Source organism: Podarcis filfolensis (assembly GCF_964270895.1).
Source record: "Podarcis filfolensis genome assembly, chromosome: 1".
NCBI lineage: Eukaryota > Metazoa > Chordata > Lepidosauria > Squamata > Lacertidae > Podarcis > Podarcis filfolensis.
In genome coordinates, this window is record NC_139604.1 from 105,102,545 (window position 1) to 105,128,294 (window position 25,750).

At 45.9% G+C, this 25,750-nt stretch overlaps 1 protein-coding gene across 2 annotated transcripts in view; it reads right to left on the reverse strand.

The window, feature by feature from the left end:
* The window catches only part of LOC310765483 (synapse differentiation-inducing gene protein 1-like), a 92,328-nt gene that overhangs the window by 23,880 nt on the left and 42,698 nt on the right, over nt 1–25,750 (reverse strand). The window contains exon 1 of one of the 2 annotated variants that reach the window (XM_083620496.1): nt 24,611–25,011. The exons of the other annotated variant lie outside the window; for it this stretch is intronic. The gene's annotated coding sequence lies outside the window, so the exon portion shown is untranslated. Of the gene's footprint in view, nt 1–24,610; nt 25,012–25,750 lie in introns of those variants that run through there. 2 annotated transcript variants of the gene reach the window in all.

Here is a 25,750-nt window from a genome sequence, read left to right on the forward strand (position 1 = left end):
TGGTTCAGAATATGAGTAGCTGAGAATTGCAGATGGGAAGAGTGCAGTTGTAGTTGCACTCAGGCTCTGCTTTTGGGTTTGCCATGGGCATCTGGTTGGCCATTTAGTCCAGGCTCCTGGACTAAATGAGCCTTTAGTCTGGTCTGAGTCAGGTAAATAGTAAATGTTGATCTGAAAACAATAGAAGAGCTCATGAACCGTGTGGGGAAGTTGGAGGAGAACCTCTCCATCTTCATGCCTCATAACTTAAGAGTTGGTGTTAAAGAGCCAAAAGCTGAGAACAGGTCAGAATAATCTTCTTTTCACTCCCCTGTTCCTCAGTTCTTCAATCAACTCTTGCGTTTGGCAATTTAAAAAACTGAGGCATATTGATATTATTTTCATTTCCACCTGTTTCTTTGCACAATGAATGTCAAGGACCCAAGAACCCAAGAAGCTCAGAGTGAGGAGGACTTCATGATCCTCAAACTATAAAGAAAGTGGGTTATGGAGTATTCTCCATAAAAATAGAAAAATCACTTAATTCAGGGAAGTATTCGGCCGCAATGCAAACAATGCACTGCACCACAGAAGAGAAATAATCAACTCAGTTTCTGTTTGGTCACTAGATGTCTCTGTTGGTCTATATTTAGACTGATTCCCTAAGTAACACTGAATAGGGACAGTTTTGTGTGGGAGGTTTAGAATCCAAATCTCCTCCACTCAACCAAATATTGACTGTAGATTACGGAAAACTGTCCCCATTAGTGTTCTCTCAGTAAATGCCTTGCTTATTAACAATGCAGTTTCTCAACGAATAGTCCCATTGTTGTATGGCACAGTAAGTCTATAATTAGGTAGGGCATTTCATTAGAAGCAGTCCCAAAGCCTTTCAGAGCATGACAAAGAGATACAGATTCAGGTTGGACAATCCTAATAATCTGGAGGCTCTGGAATGTGCTGCGGCCTCGTACACATCTCCCACCTGCTTTCCAAACGTAGCTGATTGGAAAAGGATTCAAAGGTAGAATTGCAGGAGTCAAATTATGTTTTATTTAGGAAGGCTCACTGTGTTACAGTCCAAAGATTGCTGTGTGCAACCCTCCATGCACACTGCTCTCAAAACTGTTCTGGGATGACTTTTAACAGTCACAAACAAGAGATCCACTCTCCAAAGTTAGCACCACTCCACCAGTCTCCTTTCTCCCAAAAGTGGAGGGATTCTTGGGCATCTACATACAGCCAACACTTAACTGATGTAGACCCACACATAGGGATCTTATAGAATTCTAATGGAACAAGGAGTGGAAATTGCCAATGGCCGCTTATTCGCCCCATGATCAGTTGTTGCTTTCAGCCTGCAAATGATACATAATTATGGCCCACCCACCCAATTTGCACTGTGTTTCCTTTGTAGTGAAATGAATGGGGTGGGATAATGTAATGAAAACTTAGTTTATGTAATTATGTAATTTGCTTAAGCTACGTAATTTCACAACAGCGGACGCTGAGAGGAATAGCATCAGTTTTTGAAGAAGACCAGCTGCAGTGGAACGGAAACAGTGCTGAGAGCAACATATATGAGGTGGCACAGAAAATGATGCCTTTTTACATCACTACCGGCACACACACACACACACACACACACAATGGTTTTCCATCACCTGTTCTAATCTGTCATATGGTCTGACCATTTGCAAAATACTCAGTTGTCTATAATTCTGAATTACTACAATGCATAGGAGCCAACTCCCAGGGGCCACGGGGGTTTCAGCCCCCACAACAAAATATTTGAGGGGGCAGGGCCCCCGCAAAGTTGATAAGCATTCCTATTCAAATAGTGTGTGTGCACTGTGTCATGTGATTGATTATGCAGGGTAGGGGCTTACCTGGCCCCCACAACATTTTATTCAAGATGGCACCCCTGCTACAAGGTAGACAGTGACATGTGAAAAAAGTGAGATGCAGGGATTTGCAGAACTTGAGGATTATGTGGGTATTTGGTAATTTTTATGATGCATTGTAATAATTGTCCTGATCTCAATATAGTCCCCGCAAAGTATGAATTCATCTGGAAGTAGCTTTAACTAGTATTTTCCCTGTTTGTTTTCCTCAGCCATATATGTGTGTGTGTATATATTCTATTTTTTCTTTTATATACCGGTACCTACTGTGTCCATTGTGCATATTTTCCCTTTCTTTCTTTTTTTACAGATGTATACCCATTGATTGAAAAATGAACAATTAAAATAATAGTTACGGGTAGGTAGCCGTGTTGGTCTGCTGTAGTTGAAACAAAATAAAAAAATTCCTTCCAGTAGCACCTTAGAGACCAACTAAGTTTGTTATTGGTATGAGCTTTCGTGTGCATTCACACTTCTTCAGATACACTGAATCATGAATCACAAGACAGAGAAACCAGTAGGAGAACACTTCAATCTCCCAGGGCATTCTATACAAGATCTCAAAGTAGCTGTCTTATTACAAAAGAATTTTAGAAACAGACTGGAAAGAGAAGTTGCTGAATTGCAACTTATTACCAAACTTAAGTAGGGACGCGGGTGGTGCTGTGGGTTAAACCACAGAGCCTAGGACTTGCCGATCAGAAGGTTGGCGGTTCAAATCCCCGCGACGGGGTGAGCTCCCGTTGCTTGGTCCCAGCTCCTGCCAACCTAGCAGTTCGAAAGCACGTCAAAGTGCAAGTAAATAAATAGGTACCGCTCCGGCGGGAAGGTAAACAGCGTGTCCATGCACTGCTCTGGTTCACCAGAAGCGGCTTAGTCATGCTGGCCACATGACCCGGAAGCTGTATGCCAGCTCCCTCGGCCAAAAAAGTGAGATGAGTGCCACAACCCCAGAGCTGGCCACCACTGGACCTAATGGTCAGGGGTCCCTTTACCTTTACCAAACTTAAAACCATGGAGAGACCTGGTCTGAATAGAGACTTTGGATTCTTATCTCATTATACATGATAAAGCTATTTTTAGCCATCTCACCACTTGCTTTTTCCTGTAAGACGAATTGCAGTCATTAACAGCCCAACAGGTTTACCACATATATCAGCCAACCACTCATTCCCACCACCCTTTTGAGTAATACCCCTCCCCACCCTCTCACTACATATAAAGGTCTGGTGACTTCTGTTCCAGTGTATCTGAAGAATTGTGCATGCAAACGAAAGCTCATACCAAGAACAAACTTGGTTGGTCTCTAAGGTGCTACTGGACAATTTGTTATTGCATTTTTATGTTGTGAATGGCACCCTGAGATCTGCGGATATTTTTTAAATTAAAATAATGATTTATTCAGTAAATTATAACACAGTTTCAGGCACATGAAAAGAAACCTAAAATAGCACTCTTGTTAATTACTGTGCCAGCAACTTAAATGGTAAACTAATGATTGGGTTCCTATATTAAGAATGACCTAGATCATTCTTAAAGAACAATGCTGTCCCCCAAGCCTGGCAGAAGTTGACACAAACATGGTGTCTGCGTGAAGCAGGTCTTATCAAGAAAGTTTTTCTTTGAAGTATGGAATAACTGAGTTGGAGGCTGAGGTTAGCAATTTTAGCAAACTGGGAAGTATAATAATTAGCCCCATTCATTAACCCAGATGGGTCTGATAAAAAGCCTCGGGGGCGAATTAGAAAAGATGAAAACAATTTCAATATGGCTTTTGGAACAAAAGACTACAATAGCCTGATAGGCACAAACAATGGAACATATGCAGGCTTTGCATTAAAGACAGGCAAGCAAATTGATACATGCCACGGGTTTGATTTGTGACCCCCTCAGTATGACAAGGATGTAAGAGTTACTGGGAGACATAAAGAGAGAGTTTGGATTTGATATCCCGCTTTATCACTACCCTGAGGAGTCTCAAAGTGGCTAACATTCTCCTTTCCCTTCCTCCCCCACAACAAACACTCTGTGAGGTGAGTGGGGCTGAGAGACTTCAAAGAAGTGTGGCTGGCCCAAGGTCACCCAGCAGCTGCATGTGGAGGAGCGGAGACGCGAACCCGGTTCCCCAGATTACGAGACTACCGCTCTTAACCACTACACCACACTGGCTCTCTAAACCAAAACCAAAATGAAGCTGAGAGAAAATGTGTTTATTCTTGAAGATTGGGGTGGGGGGTGGGGTGGGGGAGAAACTGAGTTGACTTGACTGCCTTGCTAGTAGATGAGAAACAGTGTTATCAGTGGCTCGTATCGCATGAAATTTTCTTACAGAAGTTCAAGAACCTCAGATGACAGTAATAACTGCATTCATCAAGCAGTAACTAGAGACTCCTGGCCAAATAAACCAATCTGTGAAATCCAGCTCTCCTCCATGCCAGCTTGACCTTTCAGCTTCCTGGCTCGCAGTCCTATTATTTCCACATCTCTCTCAGAAACCATCCTGAGCCCTTGTGTTTAGGGTTGTCGGGTCACAGCACAGACAGAGACATGCTCTCCTGAAGGAAGAGAGAAAGCAGGCACTGCTCCCTCTCATCAGCTGCTGTATGGAACAGCTTCCAGCGCCTTCCTCTAAAGTTTCCTGAAAATGAAGCCAATAGGACCAAAACGGTATTAATCCAGAACGGCATTCCTGTTTCTTTACTGCATGTGTTGATCAGGTCTCTGATATGTGGACCCCCCTAAGGAAACACTCAGGCTTTTTCCTGAGAGGTACACAAGAACCTGTCAGCTCACTTTGACCTGAATTGAAACGAAGTCATACTCCTCTGCCAGGATCTCCATCCTCCTCATGGAGTTCTTGTTGCTAAGGATGGGACAAGATAGGCCAGCTGCTCCCAGTGAATGCTGAACAGCTTGTGCTTGGGAACTGTATGCTGATTGCATGCATTAATGGTGATTGTTTCCAAACCTCCACCAGCATCTCTGCAGCCGCTTATCTCTGCAGTCTATGACACACATTTGGCCTCTCGGAGAGCTCTAGGCATACACAGACTGCCAAGACCTTCCTCTTTGCCCATTGTCCTGATTGCAGCTAGTCCCACTGAATGCTCCCACTACATTTAACTGCCTGTAATACATTTACAACAAGATAAGGTGTTTTTTTTTTAAAGAGCCACATTAAAGTACATTTAAAAGATCAGGGATCTTCATAGCTCTGCCTCTTTCCTTTTTTTCCTATTACACCATTCAAACAAAAAACAAAAACAAAAACACAGGACACATTGAAATAGCTCCCATTTCAGGGATCAGGAATTCTGTTCCAGCGCTTCTGATTCCCCTAAGCCCAGCCATATAGTGCCAGAGCTGGTTGTCCATTGTCTACACGAGAGAGCAGTGCTTGCTGTGAATGGCTGGGTTCCCTCACTAAGTACAATGGTGTTTTTGTCAGGATGCAAAGGTGCAGTTCCTGAATGTAGTGGCAGTTGAATGTCAGGCAGCGATTTAACCTGAACACACTGACTAGCTGCTGGTCAAAGGGGAAGAAGACTGGGAAAATATCCAAGCCTTCAAGAAGCTCCTTGAACATCTAAAGTCCAGACCAAGTAATGTAACAGGACCCCTCCTTCTTTCTCTCTCACACATTCACACTCTAAAGCAGGCTTTACTAACCTAGTGTCCTCCTCGAGTGTCCTTTGCCAATGTGGCTGGCGGCTGATACTGATGGGTGTTATAATCCCAAACACCTGGATAGCACCAAGTGTGAGACATACAAGAGCCAGGGGTAATTAAGGGTTAACTATGTTCTTGGTCTGGATGACAGCAAACTCTGATTGGCTGGAAATTCTAGTCATTTGGGAGTTGGTGGTCAGTAAAGAATATGGTTGAAATTTGGCAGATGAAAGGGGGGGAAGTAGTTCTAATGGAGCTTTCCTCCTCAGCATGCCTGACCTAAAAAAGAGAAACACCTTTCATTTCTCCTCATATCATATGCTGTTTTTGTTCAGTTTTGCTCAGTGAAGTATTACGAGTTTCTTTTCCTCCCTGGACTCCTCATCTGTTTTATTCCAGCCACTCTGCTGACATCAAGCTGGTGAAGGCTGCTCTAAAAGCTTCCAGGCTAGGCTGCCGGTGACCTCTGAAGACCTTTCACAAATTCAAATTTCACAATGAAATATATTATGCTCGTGGAGCCAGTGCTGTTCAATATCCTTACAGCATAATGCCGTTGTCATCAGAATTCCGTCCCACTGTGATAATGGAGTCGGCTCCCTAGTGTGTTTAAGACTGCAGCCTTGATTAGCAGTGGCTTGGATGCAAATATTGTTAATTGTGGGTACATTTGAAAACTTGAGGTAGGGTGGTGGGAGACAGTTTAGGGTGAAACCTTGTGACTGCACAAGGTATTTGTATGTTCAGACCCAGAAACCTCCCCCCTAAATAAATTCACACTTGACTAAAATTTTGGTTTGGTTTTTGGCAGAATCTAGGCCACAACTTTATTGATTACAGAAAGTGACTGGTTGCATAGGCTCTGGTTCGACTAGCTCCCTGCCATGCAGGTAGCACTGACCCAGGACACCAGCATAGGTCAGTCAAGGGTGAACACCTGGATAAGCGGAAAGCCGGGAACAGGCTATCTCCGCCACCCAAATGTCCCCCTGAACTCAGGCATGGGCACAACCCCCTCTCAGGGGTTGACCAAACCATCGAGTCCCTGGATTCCTTTAACGGAATATCCTTCACATAAGGATGGTGAGAGCGTTCTCCCATTCCTATCACCTGAACCAGAGCCTATCCGCAACCTTACAAGTTGTGACGATTTGCTATGCAGCAGGCGAAGCCCAAATGGCAACAGCCAATCAGCCAAGTGGGGAAAATTCCTGTTGTGCCCCTGTCCCAACGAGACAGACGACACACGACGGCATATCATAGAATCATAGAATCATAGAATCATAGAATCATAGAATCATAGAATCATAGAATCATAGAATCATAGAATCATAGAGTTGGAAGAGACCACAAGGGCCATCGAGTCCAACCCCCTGCCAAGCAGGAAACACCATCAGAGCACTCCTGACATATGGTTGTCAAGCCTCTGCTTAAAGACCTCCAAAGAAGGAGACTCCACCACACTCCTTGGCAGCAAATTCCACTGTCGAACAGCTCTTACTGTCAGGAAGTTCTTCCTAATGTTTAGGTGGAATCTTCTTTCTTGTAGTTTGGATCCATTGCTCCGTGTCCGCTTCTCTGGAGCAGCAGAAAACAACCTTTCTCCCTCCTCTATGTGACATCCTTTTATATATTTGAACATGGCTATCATATCACCCCTTAACCTCCTCTTCTCCAGGCTAAACATGCCCAGCTCCCTTAGCCGTTCCTCATAAGGCATCGTTTCCAGGCCTTTGAAGGTCAAGGTCAAGGTCAAGCGTAAAGCCCTAAAAGTAGGGAGAGGTGGGCGGGTGTTCCGAATGCATGCGCAGAAAGAGGAAGCTCTGGGTCATGTGCATGGGCATAAATAGGTCCCTCGAACCATGTGGACTGCGTCCCATTGGCCAGATTGTACCTGGCTTCGAGGGACCTACCAATTGGGTGTTGTGGCTGACAAATCATACCTACCCACAACACAGGGTGTCGGTTTTCCAGGTCTCACCTCAATATGTGCCCTCTTTAAGGGAGGACCTGATTTGGGCAAGATGCAGAAAAAGTGAGGTACGCTTAGATTCCATTGTAATTAACCTGACCGTTATGTAAAGGTAATGATAAATGTACCCCTGCCCGTACGGGCCAGTCTTGATAGACTCTAGGGTTGTGCGCTCATCTCACTCTATAGGCCGGGAGCCAGCGCTGTCCGCAGACACTCCGGGGTCACATGGCCAGCGTGACAAGCTGCATCTGGCGAACCAGCGCAGCACACGGAACGCCGTTTACCTTCCCGCTGTTACCCGGGGGTGCTTTCGAACTGCTAGGTTGGCAGGCGCTGGGACCGAACGACGGGAGAGCACCCCGCTGCGGGGATTTGAACCGCCGACCATGCGATCGGCATGTCCTAGGCGCTGAGGTTTTACCCACAGCGCCACCCGCGTCCCGTTATGTACTCAGGTCCTATTGCTTACATTTTTAGGAAACTATGACAAACCTAGACAGCATCTTAAAAAGCAGAGACATCACCTTGCCAATAAAGGTCTGTATAGTTAAAGCTATGGTTTTCCCAGTACAGTGGTACCTCGGGTTATGTACTTAATTTGTTCTGGAGGTCCGTACTTAACCTGAAACTGTTCTTAACCTGAAGCACCACTTTAGCTAATGGGGCCTCCTGCTGCCGCCATGCCGCCGGAGCACAATTTCTGTTCTCGTCCTCAAGCAAAGTTCTTAACCAGAGGTAATATTTCTGGGTTAGCGGAGTCTGTAACCTGAAACGTATGTAACCTGAAGTGTATGTAACCAGAGGTACCACTGTAGTGATGTATGGAAGTGAGAGCTGGACCACAAAGAAGGCTGATCGCCAAAGAATCAATGCTTTTAATTATGGTGCTGGAGGAGTGCAAGAAGATCAAACCTCTCCATTCTTAAGGAAATCAGCCCTGAGTGCTCACTGGAAGGACAGATTGTGAAGCTGAGGCTCCAATACTTTGGCCACCTCATGAGAAGAGAAGACTCCCTGGAAAAGACCCTGATGCTGGGAAAGATGAATCATAGAATCATAGAATCATAGAGTTGGAAGAGACCACAAGGGCCATCGAGTCCAACCCCCTGCCAAGCAGGAAACACCATCAGAGCACTTCTGACATATGGTTGTCAAGCCTCTGCTTAAAGACCTCCAAAGAAGGAGACTCCACCACACTCCTTGGCAGCAAATTCCACTGTCGAACAGCTCTTACTGTCAGGAAGTTCTTCCTAATGTTTAGGTGGAATCTTCTTTCTTGTAGTTTGGACCCATTGCTCCGTGTCCGCTTCTCTGGAGCAGCAGAAAACAGCCTTTCTCCCTCCTCTATGTGACATCCTTTTATATATTTGAACATGGCTATCATATCACCCCTTAACCTCCTCTTCTCCAGGCTAAACATGCCCAGCTCCCTTAGCCGTTCCTCATAAGGCATCGTTTCCAGGGCTTTGACCATTTTGGTTGCCCTCCTCTGGACACGTTCCAGTTTGTCAGTGTCCTTCTTGAACTGTGGTGCCCAGAACTGGACACAGATGGAGGGCACAAGGAGAGGGGACGACAGAGGACGAGATGGTTGGACATGCGGGAGGCAGTGGAAGACAGGAGTGCCTGGCGTGCTCTGGTCCATGGGGTCACAAAGAGTCGGACACAACTAAATGACTAAACAACAACAACAACATGAACATAAGAGAAGCCTGCTGGATCAGGCCAATGGTCCATCTATAGTCCAGCATCCTGTTCTCACAGTGGCCAACCAGATGCCTGTGGGAAACCTGCAAACAGGGCCCAAGCACAAGAGCAATCTCCTTTCCTGCAGTTTCCAGCAACTTTAGATTACCATAGCCATCCTGGAGGGTTTTCTAAAATGTAATGCTGTGCCCCATATGGGCCATTCCCTGCTAGTTGAAACAGAAGTGACAACACATGGAGATAACATGGGTATTGGGAAATTCCCCCCCCCCATAAAAACAAATCCCAACAGAATTGGCAAATTCTATCAACTGCTACACTCACAAATGCTGGTCCTACCCCCCAATCATAAAATACACTCCTTAAATAGATATGTTGCTTGCTGTTGCTATCACTACTGTTTCACTCATAAGGCTTTTATTGTTAGCAATTATTGTTATTAATCGATTTTCCTTGTTAGTTAATGTTGTTAAACTGAGGGGCAAAAGAACCTTATGTTTGACAAAAGCAAGTAAATATGCAGTAACTTATCCTTGCTGTCTTCTTATGCCTCCTTAACTTCTTCATATGTTAACAAAAATGGACAGAACAATATAAATTGCTGATATATATGTGTTTCTAAAATGCATAAATTGCATCCATTCAGAGAGCTTTCCCCTAATATATAATATGGCAATTTTTTCTCCTGCCACCTCTTAATTCCATTCTCTATTTTTGCTCTACCCATTGTTCTGTCTTCCTTTCCCAATATGACAAGGACTATTGCTGTAATTGTCTTACAGTACCCATAATACTTTGCTCCCAAGTAATGATAATAATACTGTACATTAAAAGAACATACCAACTACAGTCTATATTTAGTATTACTTTGCTGTCACTTTTACAAGCATACTTTGTATTTTAAAAGCTGCACATTTTCATTTTATCTTTTTGAATCTCTGAAATATGTCGCAAAGATACAAAAGGCTGGAGGATAAAAAGAATTCTTCTATTCAAAGTCGGGGGTGGGGCCTTTCATTTGCTGACAGTTTTGTAGAATACTCAACTTAGATTAATGGATGGCGTCCTACGAAATTCTTACTTTTGGGGTGTATAGCAAAAATGAAAATGTGTTTTCTGGTGGCTCAAATAGCGGGTTCCATAGGAGCCAACTCTTAGGGGCCAAGGTCCCAAACAAAATATTTGAGCCCCCCCCTCCAAACAAGTTGATGGGCTTTGCCATTCAACTGGTGTGTGCGCTTTCTGTCATGTGATTGATTATGTGGGGTGGGGCTTACCTCCCCCAATATTTTATTCAAGTTGGCCCCCCTGGATTGGTTCCTTTCCTTTTCACAATTTTGTGTCACAGGAATGATCCTCACACAACACTCTAAAATTCTGAAGTGAGGAGACGTTATCCGAAACTCAACCTGTGAAAAACAGAAATGTGTGCCATAATTCAGATCACGGTAGCTACATCATTTTTCCAATAAGGCAAATATGTGGTACTTTCCCATGTTACGATTTTAGATGGTGACCTGAATAGCAGGAACACTTCTGTGACTAAAATAAATAAATAAAATCAATTATTTGATTAATTAAAACTCTTGCGAAATTTGGCATGAATTCACAATCTGGTAAATTTCTCCTGGTATGAATATTGCCCTCCCTAGCATATCAGAACGACAATATCACTCAGAAAAGCCTCAGTCTCATAGGCAGGGCTGGGGATTGTATTGAGTGAGGAAGCTGTTGGGAAGGGGCTCATGGAAAAGATCCTAGGTTCAATCCCTGCCCTGGCTCCGGATGCGGGGATTACCTCGTTGCCTTCAGCTGGGCAATCACTTATAGCTGCTCCACTACCAGTTGGGTCAGGAGAGGCTGAGGCGGCCTCTGACTCTAGTAACCCACTGACATCTCCCGAGCTGCAGAGACTGAGGTCTGAGAGAAGGAGAGACCTGAGTACTCACAGGAGGAGTGCTCGCCTTTGGGCGAGACAGGGAGGTGAGTCACCGGGGGATCAGGACCGGCCGTTACCCCGACAGAGATAAAAGGCGGCTCGACCCCGTCCCAGGTTGCGGGAGCAACGTTGCTGTTTCTCAGAACCTGCCTGTGATCCGGTGCCTGACCTTGCCTGGTTTCCTGCCTTGACCCTGTCGGACTGACTCCTCACGGAACCCTTGGATTCGGGACCGGACCTGGACCGCGTTACTCGGGTTACCCCCGGGCCCAGCACAGATCTTGTGCACAAATCCTGCTTGCGGGTTTCTCACAGGCATCTGGTTGGCCACTGGGAGAACAGGAAGCTGGACAAGATGGGCCATTGGCTTGGTCCAGCACACTCATCTCATGTTCTTGTATTCTGTTGGTCTAACAGCGTAAGGCAGTTTTCTTCATTCCTATGATCTTGGAAACTACAACTTCTCCCTGACTCAGTTTTCTAAGCCTTTCAGCAAAAATATGTTCAATCCCCTCTCCTCATATATACCTGACTGTCCCCATTTACTAGGAACCTGCCCTGTTTTCTGTTCTCTTTCTGGTAAATCAGTGTCCCTATATTTGACTTTTACGGGATGTTTTGTAACATGTCCCTACTTGTCATTCTTCATGGTTCACCTCTCCCCTCCGGCTCTCTTGAATTTAAATCTCTGAGTGGGGTAGTGGCAGAGGATGCAACTTGTCTCTAATGCATATGCATGTGGATACACATGTAAAGACGATAACACTATGCAGTTCACATTCTGTTGAGGATCATTTCATAATACTGATAATAGCTTATGGGGCAGAGTTATTTTTCTAACACACCTTTACAAGAGGAAGAAACACTTTCTTATTTTTTAAAACAGAGCTATCACAGAGTGCAAGGGAACAACAGAGAGAAATTTGAAATGGGGAGGTGTGCGCTTCAGATAGTAACTCTTGGTATGACTCACAGGGGTGCTAGAAATCTGCCCCTTTTATCTATAACAGTGCTGCACAATGGTTAGAATGTCAGGCTAGCACCTTGGAGTCCAGAGTTCAAATCCCTCACTCAGTCATGAAGTTCACTGCATGACCTTGGGCCAGTCACCATCTTTCAGCCTAACCTGAATGGTCCATAGAGGAAAGTTGGGATATAAATTTAACATTAAATAATACTGGAAGAGTGTGCAACTTATGCATTTTAGAAAGACAGGATAGATTGGAATTGGGAGAAGCCATGTTCAATTCTGTTCTGCTGTGGCCGGGATGGTTCTCAAGTATCCTAAGATTGTAGGTAGTTCTGAAGACTTGAGCAGACATTGGAAAGCCACCTTGGCCAAGAAAAGGCTTTCTGCCCTTGTGTGACATCACCTGTAACCAGGGAAATGCCGTATGGACATGTAGTGGAATTTGGTAAAGGTAAAGGTAAAGGACCCCTGACAGTTAAGTCCAGTTGCGAATGGTGTTGCCGAGGCAGCCAACGTTTGTCCACAGATAGTTTTTCCGAGTCATGTGGCCAGCATGACCAAGCCACTTCTGGCGAAACCAGAGCAGCACACGGAAACGCCATTTACCTTCCCGCTGGAGTGGTACCTATTTATCTACTTGCACTTTGACGTGCTTTCGAATTGCTAGGAGCTGGGACTGAGCAACAGGAGCTCCCACCATTGCGGGGATTCGAACCACCAACTTTCTGATCGGCAAGCCCTAGGCTCAGTGGTTTAGACCACAGCGCCACCAGTGTCCCGTGTGGAATTTGGTAGATTTCAGTAAATAAGGCTTCATTCTGGTCCCAGTTCAGTTCTGTTGCAGCTGGAACCACTTTCGCACCATCAAATCCTCAGTAGAATTCAGCAGCACCCCTATAAATAAATGTTGTGCCTTGAGTTAGGGACAGCAGTAGCTGGAGAGGAGACGCAAATCCCACACTCCCCTCTCTCTTTCCATTCACCACTAATTCCAGGAAAAGGCAGCTGCTAGCAAATGGCTCCAGCACAAGAGAGGTCTCAAATGTCCTTTCTAATTCTGAGATGTGCCAACCCCTATTCACAAGTGTGTGAGGTGTGCTGTGGAAGGCCTAGTGACAAGGAGGTGAAGGCAGTTTTGCCATACAGAGGCAGGCACAAGGAGGGGATGCAGGAGATGGCAGATATGGATTTTTTTAAGGGAACCATCGCGCTGTGAGCAGGCCTCACCGAAGAACAGTGTGATCTTATTATCAGTGTCTCTGTCCTTCCTTTCGCTCACCTCCCCACCCCATTACTTTCCTGCTTGTTTTCTTCTTTGCTTTGTTGCTCCTGTGATGGAAGATGGAAGCTCTTGCAGTGAGAGTTTTCTGCTGATTTCTATTAAGTGCCCAGCAAGTCTTTAGGTGTTAGAAAAACATTAAGTGATAAAAAATAAAATAAAAAGATTCGGAGATTTGAAACTGTGCCGCCTCATGCAATCTTACTTGAGAAACACATTTATTTAGGCACAGTTATGGTCCTGGCACAGAGACAAACACTGGAAAGCTGACAGAGACTGTAAATAAGCAAGGGGTATTCAGATAAACAGCAAGGAATGGAGGTGTGGGAGGTATGGAGGGTGGTCTGATGTAGCTTCTTCATTAGAAGTCTGGAGATTGGACCAGGAGACTATAATGAGATTCAGAGATGATACTAAATCAGAAGAAGCTGCAAACCTCAGTGAGGATAGAGAAATTTACATGCATCCATCTTTTCCCGAACCTACTAAGGCCAAGGTAGATGACATTTAAAATGATATAGAGTTCCATTCCAACTGGAATACCGATTAATGGAGGTGGGGGAATAAGCATGCTTGAGAACGTCAGTGATGTACAAGAGAAGGGAACCTCATGGAACAGAGAGAGTTCTAGCCCCAGGTCATTCATTTCCCTAGTCATTTTGCAACAAGGCTATGTTGAGTGTTGTAAAGGCAACAAAGGAGCATGGGAAGCTGCCTTGTACACAAAGACAGACCGTTGGTCCATTCAGTTCAGTACTTTCAAAATGATGCTCAGTGGCTCTCCAGTTTCAGACAGGGGTCTCTCTTGAACCTGGGACCTTCTGCACTCAGAGCAGCTGTTCCGTGACTGAGCTTTGGCCCTTCCCGCTCTCTGTAAAATGGGATATACATGGTTACACTTAGCAACCACCTTTTTGGTATAGGAACTAGTTATGAAAGGGATTATTCCAGTTATGTGGAAATCCAGCAATATGTTGACTAATCTAGAATAAATCATTGGGGTGGTGTGATTAATCAGTTCAAGAAAGAGTTGTTTTTAAGAAAAAATAATTCAGGAAACATGAGAAAATATATTTATTTTTGGCTTATTCTCATAACTGATATGAGTTCCTGGAGGAACGTGTAGCTACGCTCCAAAGAATGAGAGAGCTGGAGCTCTTCTTGGAAGCAACAGAGCACACCGTCTCCACCAAGGAGGAGACAGGGGACTCCCCTGAGAAGGAGGCTAGTTCACCAACACAGGAGCCAGATATATGGAGAAACGTGACTCAAAGAAGTAGGAGGCCCAGGGTTCGCTCTGATTGTTTAGAAATACACAATCGCTTTGAGGTCCTCTCCCCTAGCATGGAAGACGAAGAGCAGACTCCATTTGAGGATCTCTCCCTCATTACAGTCGATCAGGTATATGAAGACGAGCAGCAAAGTCAGTCCTCAGGGAATGTGCAGGCGACGTTGGAACAGACAGCTCACGGAAGAACCCCGACCAAACCTAAGAGGAGGCGTGTAGTGGTGATAGGGGATTCCCTATTGAGGGGAACAGAAGCAGTGATCTGTGGGCCTGACAAGATGTCTCGGGAAGTGTGCTGTCTCCCCGGGGCTAAGATCCAATATGTAACTGAACGACTGCAAGGAATCATAAAACCCACTGACAAATACCCCTTCCTCTTGGTTCATGTGGGAACCAATGACACTGCAAGCAATAGCCTCCAGAAGATCAAAAGAGATTACGAGGCTCTGGGCAGGAAATTGAAGCAATTAAATGCACAAATTATCATCTCATCTGTCCTCCCAGTTGAACGACGTGGCCCAGGGAGAGAGGGAAAAATAGTGGAAGTGAACAACTGGCTTCACAAATGGTGTAAACAGGAACGGTTTGGATTCTTAGATCACGGAATGCAGTTTCTTGAAGATGGACTTCTGGCAAGCGATGGGCTGCACCTCACAACGGTTGGGAGGAATGTTTTTGCAAAAAATCTCAGAAACCTCATCAGGAGGGCTTTAAACTGACTAATGTGGGGGAGGGAGACAGTGCTCCTGAAGGTAGGAGTCTATCAATTGATGAAGATGATCATCCAAATGTCATAGACCGAATGGAGCAAACAGCACGCAGACCTAGTGGTGGGAGGAAAAAATCCTTAAATAAGAGACACGGGGGAATGATTAATGGACTTCAATGTCTGTACACTAATGCGCAAAGCATGGGAAATAAACAAGATGAGCTTGAGCTCTTGGTACAGCAAACTAAATATGACATAATAGGCATCACTGAAACCTGGTGGGATAATGTAATAATGGAGGGATACAATCTATTTCAGAGAAACAGACCAGACAAGAAAGGAGGAGGAGTGGCGTTATATGTCAGGGATGTGTATACCTGTGAAGAGATCCAAGATTTAGAACCTCAAAGCCAAAGTGAGAGCATTTGGGTCAAAATTAAGGGAGAGAAGAATAACAGTGACCTCATTGTGGGAGTTTACTATAGATCCCCAAGCCAAACGGAGGACATAGATGATGCCTTCCTGGAACAGATGGCCAAGCATGCAAAAGGAAGGGAGATAGTAGTAATGGGGGACTTCAATTACCCGGATATTTGTTGGATGTCAAACTCAGCCAAGAGCATAAGGTCAAACAGATTCCTCACTGGCCTTGCAGACAACTTCATTGTCCAGAAAGTGGGAGAAGCAACAAGAGGAACAGCCATTTTAGATCTGGTCCTAACCAATGTTGATGACCTGGTTAGTGGGGTAGAAGTGGAAGGATCATTAGGCGCGAGTGATCATGCTCTTCTGAAGTTTACTATACAGCGGAAAGGAGCAGCCAAGCATACTAGGACTCAATTTCTTGACTTTAGGAAAGCCGACTTCATAAAACTTAGGGAAGTGCTGGGTGAGATCCCATGGACAGTAATACTAAAAGGAAAGGGAGTTCATGATGGCTGGGAGTTTGTTAAGAGGGAGATAGTAAAAGCACAATACCAATACCAATGAGACGGAAACATGGAAGGTGCCTAAAGAAGCCAGGGTGGCTATCTAAAGAACTTTTAACTGAGTTAAGATTAAAAAAGGATGTGTACAAAAAATGGAAAAGGGGGGAAACCACCAAAGAGGAATTCAAACAAATAGCCAGCACGTGTAGACACAAAGTCAGAAAAGCTAAAGCACAGAATGAACTCAGGCTTGCTAGAGAGGTTAAAAGCAACAAAAAAGGCTTTTATGGGTATGTTCGTAGCAAAAGGAAGAACAAAGAAACAGTGAGGTCACTCAGAGGAGAAGATGGTGAAATGCAAACAGGGGACACAGAAAGGGCTGAACTCCTCAATGCCTTCTTTGCCTCAGTCTTCTCCGATAAAGAAAACAATGCCCGACCTGAAGAATTTGGAGCAAATGATTCAACAGAGGAAACACAGCCCAAAATAACTAAGGAGATAGTACAAGAATACTTGGCTAGTCTAGATGTATTCAAGTCTCCAGGGCCAGATGAACTGCATCCAAGAGTATTAAAAGAACTGGCAGATGTGATTTCAGAACCACTGGCAGTGATCTTTGAGAATTCCTGGAGAACAGGCGAAGTCCCAGCAGACTGGAGGAGGGCAAATGTTGTCCCTATTTTCAAAAAGGGGGAAAGAGAGGACTCAAATAATTACCGCCCAGTCAGTCTGACATCAATACCAGGGAAGATTCTGGAGCAGATCATTAAGCAAACAGTCTGTGAGCACCTAGAAAGGAATGCTGTGATCACCAATAGTCAGCATGGATTTCTGAAAAATAAGTCATGTCAGACTAACCTGATCTCGTTTTTTGACAGAATTACAAGCCTGGTAGATGAAGGGAATGCAGTGGATGTAGCCTACCTTGATTTCAGCAAGGCATTTGACAAGGTGCCCCATGATATTCTTGTAAAGAAGCTGGTAAAATGCGGTCTTGACTATGCTATCACTCAGTGGATTTGTAACTGGCTGACTGACCGAACCCAAAGGGTGCTCATCAATGGTTCCTCTTCATCCTGGAGAAGAGTGACTAGTGGGGTGCCACAGGGTTCTGTCTTGGGCCTGGTCTTATTCAACATCTTTATCAACGACTTGGATGATGGACTCAAGGGCATCCTGATCAAATTTGCAGATGACACCAAACTGGGAGGGGTGGCTAACACCCCAGAGGACAGGATCACACTTCAAAACGACCTTGACAGATTAGAGAACTGGGCCAAAACAAACAAGATGAATTTTAACAGGGAGAAATGTAAAGTATTGCACTTGGGCAAAAAAAATGAGAGGCACAAATACAAGATGGGTGACACCTGGCTTGAGAGCAGTACATGTGAAAAGGATCTAGGAGTCTTGGTCGACCACAAACTTGACATGAGCCAACAGTGTGACGCGGCAGCTAAAAAAGCCAATGCAGTTCTGGGCTGCATCAATAGGAGTATAGCATCTAGATCAAGGGAAGTAATAGTGCCACTGTATTCTGCTCTGGTCAGACCTCACCTGGAGTACTGTGTCCAGTTCTGGGCACCACAGTTCAAGAAGGACACTGACAAACTGGAACGTGTCCAGAGGAGGGCAACCAAAATGGTCAAAGGCCTGGAAACGATGCCTTATGAGGAACGGCTAAGGGAGCTGGGCATGTTTAGCCTGGAGAAGAGGAGGTTAAGGAGTGATATGATAGCCATGTTCAAATATATAAAAGGATGTCACATAGAGGAGGGAGAAAGGCTATTTTCTGCTGCTCCAGAGAAGCGGACACGGAGCAATGGATCCAAACTACAAGAAAGAAGATTCCACCTAAACATTAGGAAGAACTTCCTGACAGTAAGAGCTGTTCGACAGTGGAATTTGCTGCCAAGGAGTGTGGTGGAGTCTCCTTCTTTGGAGTTCTTTAAGCAGAGGCTTGACAACCATATGTCAGAAGTGCTCTGATGGTGTTTCCTGCTTGGCAGGGGGTTGGACTCGATGGCCCTTGTGGTCTCTTCCAACTCTATGATTCTATGATTCTTGTGGGACACTAGATATCCAGTATGGTCTAGTGGTTAGAGTCTTGGACTAGGACCTTGAGCCAGTCTCAGCCTGACCTGCCCCACAGGGCCATTGAGAAGATAAGATGAAGGAGGGCAGGACTATGAATGCCTTTTCAAACACTTTAGAGGAAAGGCAGAATATAAATGAAGTAAGTAAGTAAACAGGTAAATATGATAATGTAGGGACACTTTATTATTATAAAAAAAGCCTGTTTCGAGGGCAATGCACAAATTGATGGATTGTATGCTGCATGTCATTACAGCATCCTGCTTTTCAAAATGAAGTAAAATATAATTAAAATAATAGCACATTAATAAAACTCCACACATTATGCATGTCCAGAGGGGCTGATTGATTAAACTTTTCATTGTGCCTCAGATCAAAAGCAAAACAAAGAGAGACAGAAAACCAGGCTCAGATGTTGCATTTGTGGTAAGATAGAACCTGAGGAATGTTGAGGAGAACAGAGGGCGAAGATAAAGCAAAGTTGCTTTTCACAGACGGGCTGTGCTGAGCTGCATCCATGAATGCAGTAGGCGCTGCCAGTGCTTCCTGGACAAGGTGTCCTCTGTATGGGACTTCACTAGAAGTGGCAGCAAAAAACATGTAAAGGTAAAGGGTAAAGGGACCCCTGACCATTAGATCCAGTCGTGGCCGACTCTGGGGTTGTGGCGCTCATCTTGCTTTATTGGCTGAGGGAGCCGGTGTACAGCTTCTGGGTCATGTGGCCAGCATGACTAAGCTGCTTCTGGCGAACCAGAGCAGCACACGGAAACACCGTTTACCTTCCCGCCGGAGCGGTACCTATTTATCTACTTGCACTTTAACGTGCTTTCAAACTGCTAGGTTGGCAGGAGCAAGGACCGAGCAACAGGAGCTCACCCCGTCACGGGGATTCGAACTGCCAACCTTCTGATTGGCAAGTCCTAGGCTCTGTGGTTTAACCCACAGCGCCACCCATGTTCCGGCGCCACCCGCGTTGACCTCTCCCTAAATAGCACATGACCTCTGCCCAAATAGCAGATTTCCCAAGCCCCTGTAATATAGAGATAAGAGAAAGCTGTTACACGGAGTCCGGGGTAGTTCGCACTTATATGTACACCTCTTAATTTGCTGTAATGATTCACAGCTGAATGTGTGAACTGATTCAATTAACAGCATTGAACCTAAAGTATATATGAGCAATGCTATGATGCTGGCCCTGTGATGACTAATTCAGTCTCACCCATGCAAGCCGCAGCTTCATGCTTGTGTCATCAAGTTACAAAAATGCAAATGTGTCTTTGTAGAGGAGCATAACCTCTGGGAACACAAGAAGCTGATTTCACTGACTGAGCCCAGCATTTGTCCCTTCTGATTGACAGAGGTCTTTCTGCTCACCTGTTACCTGGTACTTTTAATTGGGGGCATCAGGGATTGAATTGAGGATCTCCTGCATGCAACACAGGTGCTATATGGAATCCCACAGGAATAGAAACCTCACAAAATATTCGCTTTTGTGACTCATTCACATTCCTCAGCTGCAGTGCAAACAAGGAAGAGAATAGCTTACACTCTTCTGGAACTACAGAAAGGCTTGGGCGTATATTCGCCACCTCTGCATTTCGGATGTCCACGTGGGAAATACAGTCAGTTCCTTAGGATTTGGTGTCCTCAGCTTTCATATTTTTAAATAAGTCATTATGATTACTAACCGAAGAGGTTGGAAGCATAATGCCAAAGGTTATTGGATCAAAGGATGGCTGAATGTGGCTTGCAATGGCCAGAGTTTTTGTGCTCTGCACAGCTCCTTCCACTTCCCCCACATTTATTCTGGATATTCTCAAAGTGTTTCTTTCCCTTTATCTTCTTGTGCTTTGCACCTGAGTGGTTGGAATTGTGGGTCTTAAGAGGAGAAAATACTTAATAAATATATATAAAAGTGTAGACCTTTTTTTTACAGCACATAATGTAGGCTTCTTTGACATGTGAGGGCCGGCTTGACTGGAGTTGTCCAGTACTCATGGAGAGCTCTGACCCAACAGAACTTTTATGTCTCTCACATCTAAAACCTTCAGAGGCAGCTGCCTTGATCTAAAAAAGAAGAAGAAAAGGCTGGGGAATAAAGCAAAACTGACACTCAGAGATTTGTCTTGTAAAAGTGCTTGTAATACATCTCTCTGGGGAAATAATTTCCCAAATGCTCAAAAGACACTGCAGAAGGAAGGAGCAAGGAAGGCTGAGACAGACGGGAGGAGAAAATTAGATGACGATTTTCAGAGTGATGTAATTTTGGGAAGAGGTTAGTGCAGGAAGGAAGGAAGATACAGCTGTGGGAACTAATGATTGCATGCAAATGCAGGCAACAACCCCCATGATCCTTCTCAAAAAAAACCTTTCTCTATCCCCTCACCTCTTTATCTGCACCCCACAACAGGGGACCAATCATGTCTTTGTCCTCTGCAAATGTCATTTGGAACTTTGCGGGGTGTGTGGGGTGTGGGTGTGTGCCTTGGGGGTGTGTGATTTGAATTCAAAAGGGGGGTGGGAGACAGAGAGTTAAGGATGAGCAAAGTGTTAATTTCTCCATCAACCAGCAGCAAAGTTGTTTTTTCTGGTTCTTGGAAATTTGTGATGTGCTTACATCACCACCTGCCTGCTTCTATGCCATTGGTACAACCTCCCCAAACACACCTCATGCCATTATCCACACTCCCCTCGTTCAGCATTCCCAGCAGGATTATGGAATTCCCGAGCTGTGATTGTTTATGTGTGCTACAAAATTGAGAGGCGATGGCATTTTTGACTCTTCAGCAAAGCCAGAACAGCCAATTCATTCCAGGTTTTAAAAGTCAATTAATTTCCATGCTTCTAACCAACCCATTAAAGTATCACTGAATCGAGAAGCTATTTTTAAGAACATTTCATGCCAAAAAGAAAAGGGAGGGAGAAAAGGAGTGTGGAAAGGTTCCCATGAACGAAAACCACACATTGTTTGAAAAGCCATTTTAGACATATTGCCTAGAATAAAAGAGATTTCTGTGGCTGACTTTAAACAACCACCTTTCACAGGAAGGCAGTTCTAACAAAAAAATGATTTAAACTCCATGCTTTAGTCCTGCAATTAATTAATGAATCGGTGTGTGACAATAAGGTAGCCAGCATGAGAAGTCAAGACTGGGTTGAGGGATGAAAGGAGCCACAGTTGGGAAACACTTCGACTGCAACGAAAGATCCCACCCTCATCTGACAAGGCAATGTTGTTGTTGGGGAATATATTGCAAGATGCAGAGGTATTTAAGCAGAAGCTGGACAGGCTTCTGTCAGCGATGCTGTAAATTCTGGCACTGAGCAGAGGCTGGGTGAGATTACCTCAAAAGTCTTTGCTAGTTCTACAATTCCTATGCTTCTATGTGTCCTTCATGAGCTTATGTCAGCATGACACCAAAATGTTGTCAGGCAGACCTTAGTTTCCTACACTCAAAAAGGCAAGGTGCTAATTTACCTCAGAGTAGCTACCTGTCCAGCCCTAAACAGTTGAGAGGTTGTTAAGCAGAGATAAGTAGGAGTCTACCCTCAGGGCAACTGCAGCTTATGTTTAGGGCAGGGGTCCCTGATCTTTTTGGACCAGTGGGGGCACATTTGGAAATCTAAGAAACTGTCATGGCTCTCCACAAAATATCCTTTTCACAGAAGAAAAACTGGTGATGCTCAGACCTCCTCACAGATATAGACAGGAGGTCTACATTCTCACACATGAACCAACAGAGATAAAAAGCAGGCAACACCCCTCAAAAAGCAGGCAGCACCCCCTAACTAAGCAACAACAACCCCCAAAACCCTCATTTAAACACACACACACACACACACACACACACACACACACACACACGGGAGTGGCAGAGGCCATTGGCAGGGATGCTATATTGTGGACCCCAGGTTTAGGACAAGACAGAAAGAGGCAGCAACTGCCCTGGAGTAACTCTAACTAATTTGCCTAGAGGAGGAGTAACCAACATAATCTGCGCTAGATGTTGCTGGACTTTTAACTCCTATGAGCCCCAGAGGGCATGTCAAATGGTCAGGGATGATGGGAGTTGTAAAATCATAGATTTATAGAATTGGAAGGGACCGCAAGGGTCATCTAATCCAACCCCCTTTAGCCCGATGTGGGGGTCAAACCTATGACCCTGAGATTAAGAGTCTCCTTCTCTACCAACTGAGCTAGTTATAAAAACACCTGAAAATCAGCACATTGACTACCACTGGCACAAAAAGATGATGTCTCCACCAGCCGCCAAGTGACACTGAGTCTCAGAACAGGTAAGCCACAGCTTCAGATTCATGGCTTCATGGGGCAGGGAACATATTAGAGGTCTGGCCGTGGGCCGAACGGCAGTGAAAGTGCAGGAGAGAGACATCCGTAACACAGGACTGGAGTTTTCACATCTCAAAGTGCCTTTGAGCCTCCCTCGCACTGCATGTGCGCATGAGTGGATGTAGCTCATGCCAGCCAGAAAGCGGAAAAGAGCCATTTTAAAAAAACGAATATACTTCCCAGCCAATATTAGTTAATATTACATTCCACATTACAGGCCAATTTGAGCAAAAAGCCATTTAAAACCTTGGGTATAGGAGTGCCATAGACTGGAACGACAGATGGCACACACTCTTTAAGCATCGCTGCCACACAGAGTCTGTCCCAAATTCTGATGGAGCCTAAAAAGGATGAAAGCAGGTGAGAATGAGAGTGGCTCTATCCGAGCATCCCTTGTGGGACCTGCCGTGCCCAAGCAGACCCAGGCAGCCCAGGCTGGAATTGCAGCAAACTGGGCTTCGCTCCAAACTTGTGACAGTAAAGCTTTCTCAGTTCTCCGCCAGCTTTTTCTCCCATCCTCCTTTACCTCTTGGCTGCTGTCTAAAGAAGAGGTACCAGTCCAAGAAAACACTTCTAGGTAGCTTGTAAACACTGATTAGAGGAAAATCACGCTTGGGTGATGACTGCATTCTGCATCCAACTTAACTTCTGTGTCAGGCATCATCTCCTGCCAAGCACAAGCAAATGTCTTCAGAGACGAAAGGCACCAAGAGTTTGCCTTGGACCACATAGGTTCAGATCCTCGAGTGGCAGCAAAATACTGTGGATCATCTTGGGCTAGTCGTCCCGCTGCCTGACTTACCTCGGTGGGGGCTTGTGCAGGTAAAATGGGATAACCTCCCTGCTCCCCCCTCGCAAAATCTTTTGTATTCCCTAAGCCTCAAAGGACCCCTTCCCAGCCCTCCTGAGTGAGGAGGGAGGCATTGTTGTTCTTCCCTCCTGGCTTCTCCTTGGGGTGGGGGGTGGGGTTAGGCGCTTTCCCTCAAGAAATTCAAAGTGCCCAAGATGTGCAGCCACATCTTCCCCCGCCTCGGCTCACCGGGGACCGTTGGCTGGCTCTTAGAGGGATGCTCAGTCCTAAACCCGCTTACGTAGAAAGAAGTATTGTGAAGGCAAAGGGGTTTCATTGTGTAACCCGGGGCGCATCGACTCCCATTAGACGCTGCGGAACTTCCACGCGTGGAAACATGCTTAAGACCGGGGGGGGGGTTCATGTTTGCCACTGCCTGGCTCTCCTTCGAGTCTCTCCCTCCGCGCTCCTGTGGCTCCCGGGCAGCGCGAAGTTCAGTCAGCCGCCGGAGCCGGAGGAGGAAGCGACCACAGCAGGTGGCTCTCTCTCCAGAAAGTGCAGCCCAACCGTCCGGGGAAAGGCATTTCGGAGGCAGGGAGACGTCCACTCAACTGGTCTAGCAAACCGAACACGCAGAGATTGTCCCCGCGCCCCTCCCCAGGGCATCGGGGCGCTTGAGAAGCCTGCCTTCCCAGTGGGTTCCTCCGACAGCCGCTTACTTGGGATCAAGTTCAAAGGGGACTCGCTTCTGAGCAGATGCGCACACGAGGGCGCTGTCCACGGGGCGTGCCTGGAGGAGCCACATATTCCCCAAACTTCATTCAAAGAGTCGCCCATTCGCCCTCAGATCCCCCCCATCCTACCCACATATGATAGCTGCTCCCTACTCCGGCACCCGCGCTATTGCTCTCTTTTTTCGTTTGGCCCAATACTTTGGAGAGGAAGGCGGCGACACTCGGGAGGTCCTCGCCGTGCGCCTCGACGGCACGCGCCCCCGGTGGGGGAAAGGTGCTCTCGGGAGCCTTACCTGAGCCGAGGAAGCTGCTTCAGCCGCCGAGTTGGAGGGAGCCGAGCGCAGGCATCCTTGTCCCTCCCCCGGGCTCGGCCGATCCTCGCCTCGGGGCCCCTGCCTTCGGTGGGGAGAGCTTCAAGTAGGCGGAGGGTCAGCGTCCGGGAAGCAGCGCCGCGGCGCAGGCGGAGCCAGAGCTGGAGATGCGCCCTTGCGCGGCCGAGAGCGGCGCTGCTCCGCACAAGCCTTCAGCTGCAGCAAAGCTTCCCTTCGCTTGCGAGCCGGAGACCCCCGCCGAGCGGAGTGTCCTCTCCTCCCGCCTCCCCCCCAGGGGGGAACTGCGCCGCCAAACGGGGGCTCCGGCTGCCTCTCTCCGACTCTCCCTCTGCCCCAAGCCAGACACTTGGCATCTCCCCCCTAACCATCTTCTCCCCTCCCATTTCTCCAAGCGCCCCCCCCCACTCCGCAGCCCGCCCACCCTCACTGCCGTGGCTTTTTCCTGGTCAACAATATGTCATAAGCTCAGACAGAGCTGCACGGAATGTGATTCTTGACACCAGCTTGATTCCAGCAATAAGATTGTTTTGTTTTGTTCCAGATTTGAGCCCTTCATTTCTAAACCCAATCTGATGACTGGGAGATATTTGAACAGCCCAGTCCCTAGGCTTGTTTACTCTCAGGCATAAGACTCGCTGTCTTCCATGGGATAGTTTCTCCGAGGTAACTGTGCAGAGGATCGCAGCCCCAATGCCTCATCTGTATATTTTTGGAACCATTTAATTTATACCTATGCGTATTGGGGGGGAGTTAAATAGGACAGCATCTCTAAACGATCTATAGTAATAGATGGATTTAAAAAATAATAATTAAAACTGTATTTATTATAACCTGTTTTTACTTGGGGCTGCCAGGTAAGGGGCTGAGGAACTAGCTTAACTGCCCAGGTTCAGCCCCAGATGTTCTCGCCTGGTCTGAGACCGGTTGGGGCTTTGGGAGCGGGGAGGGCTAGGCAAATTTGAATTTGTGAGGCTAAGACTGAAGGATGGTTTTCATTTTCATTTTCATTTCATTTTTAAAATTGTGTTATCTTCAATAGTCTTCCAAAGGTTCCCAAATTACGCAAACAGTAAATTAAAACTGTTAATTTGAGGGTACAAC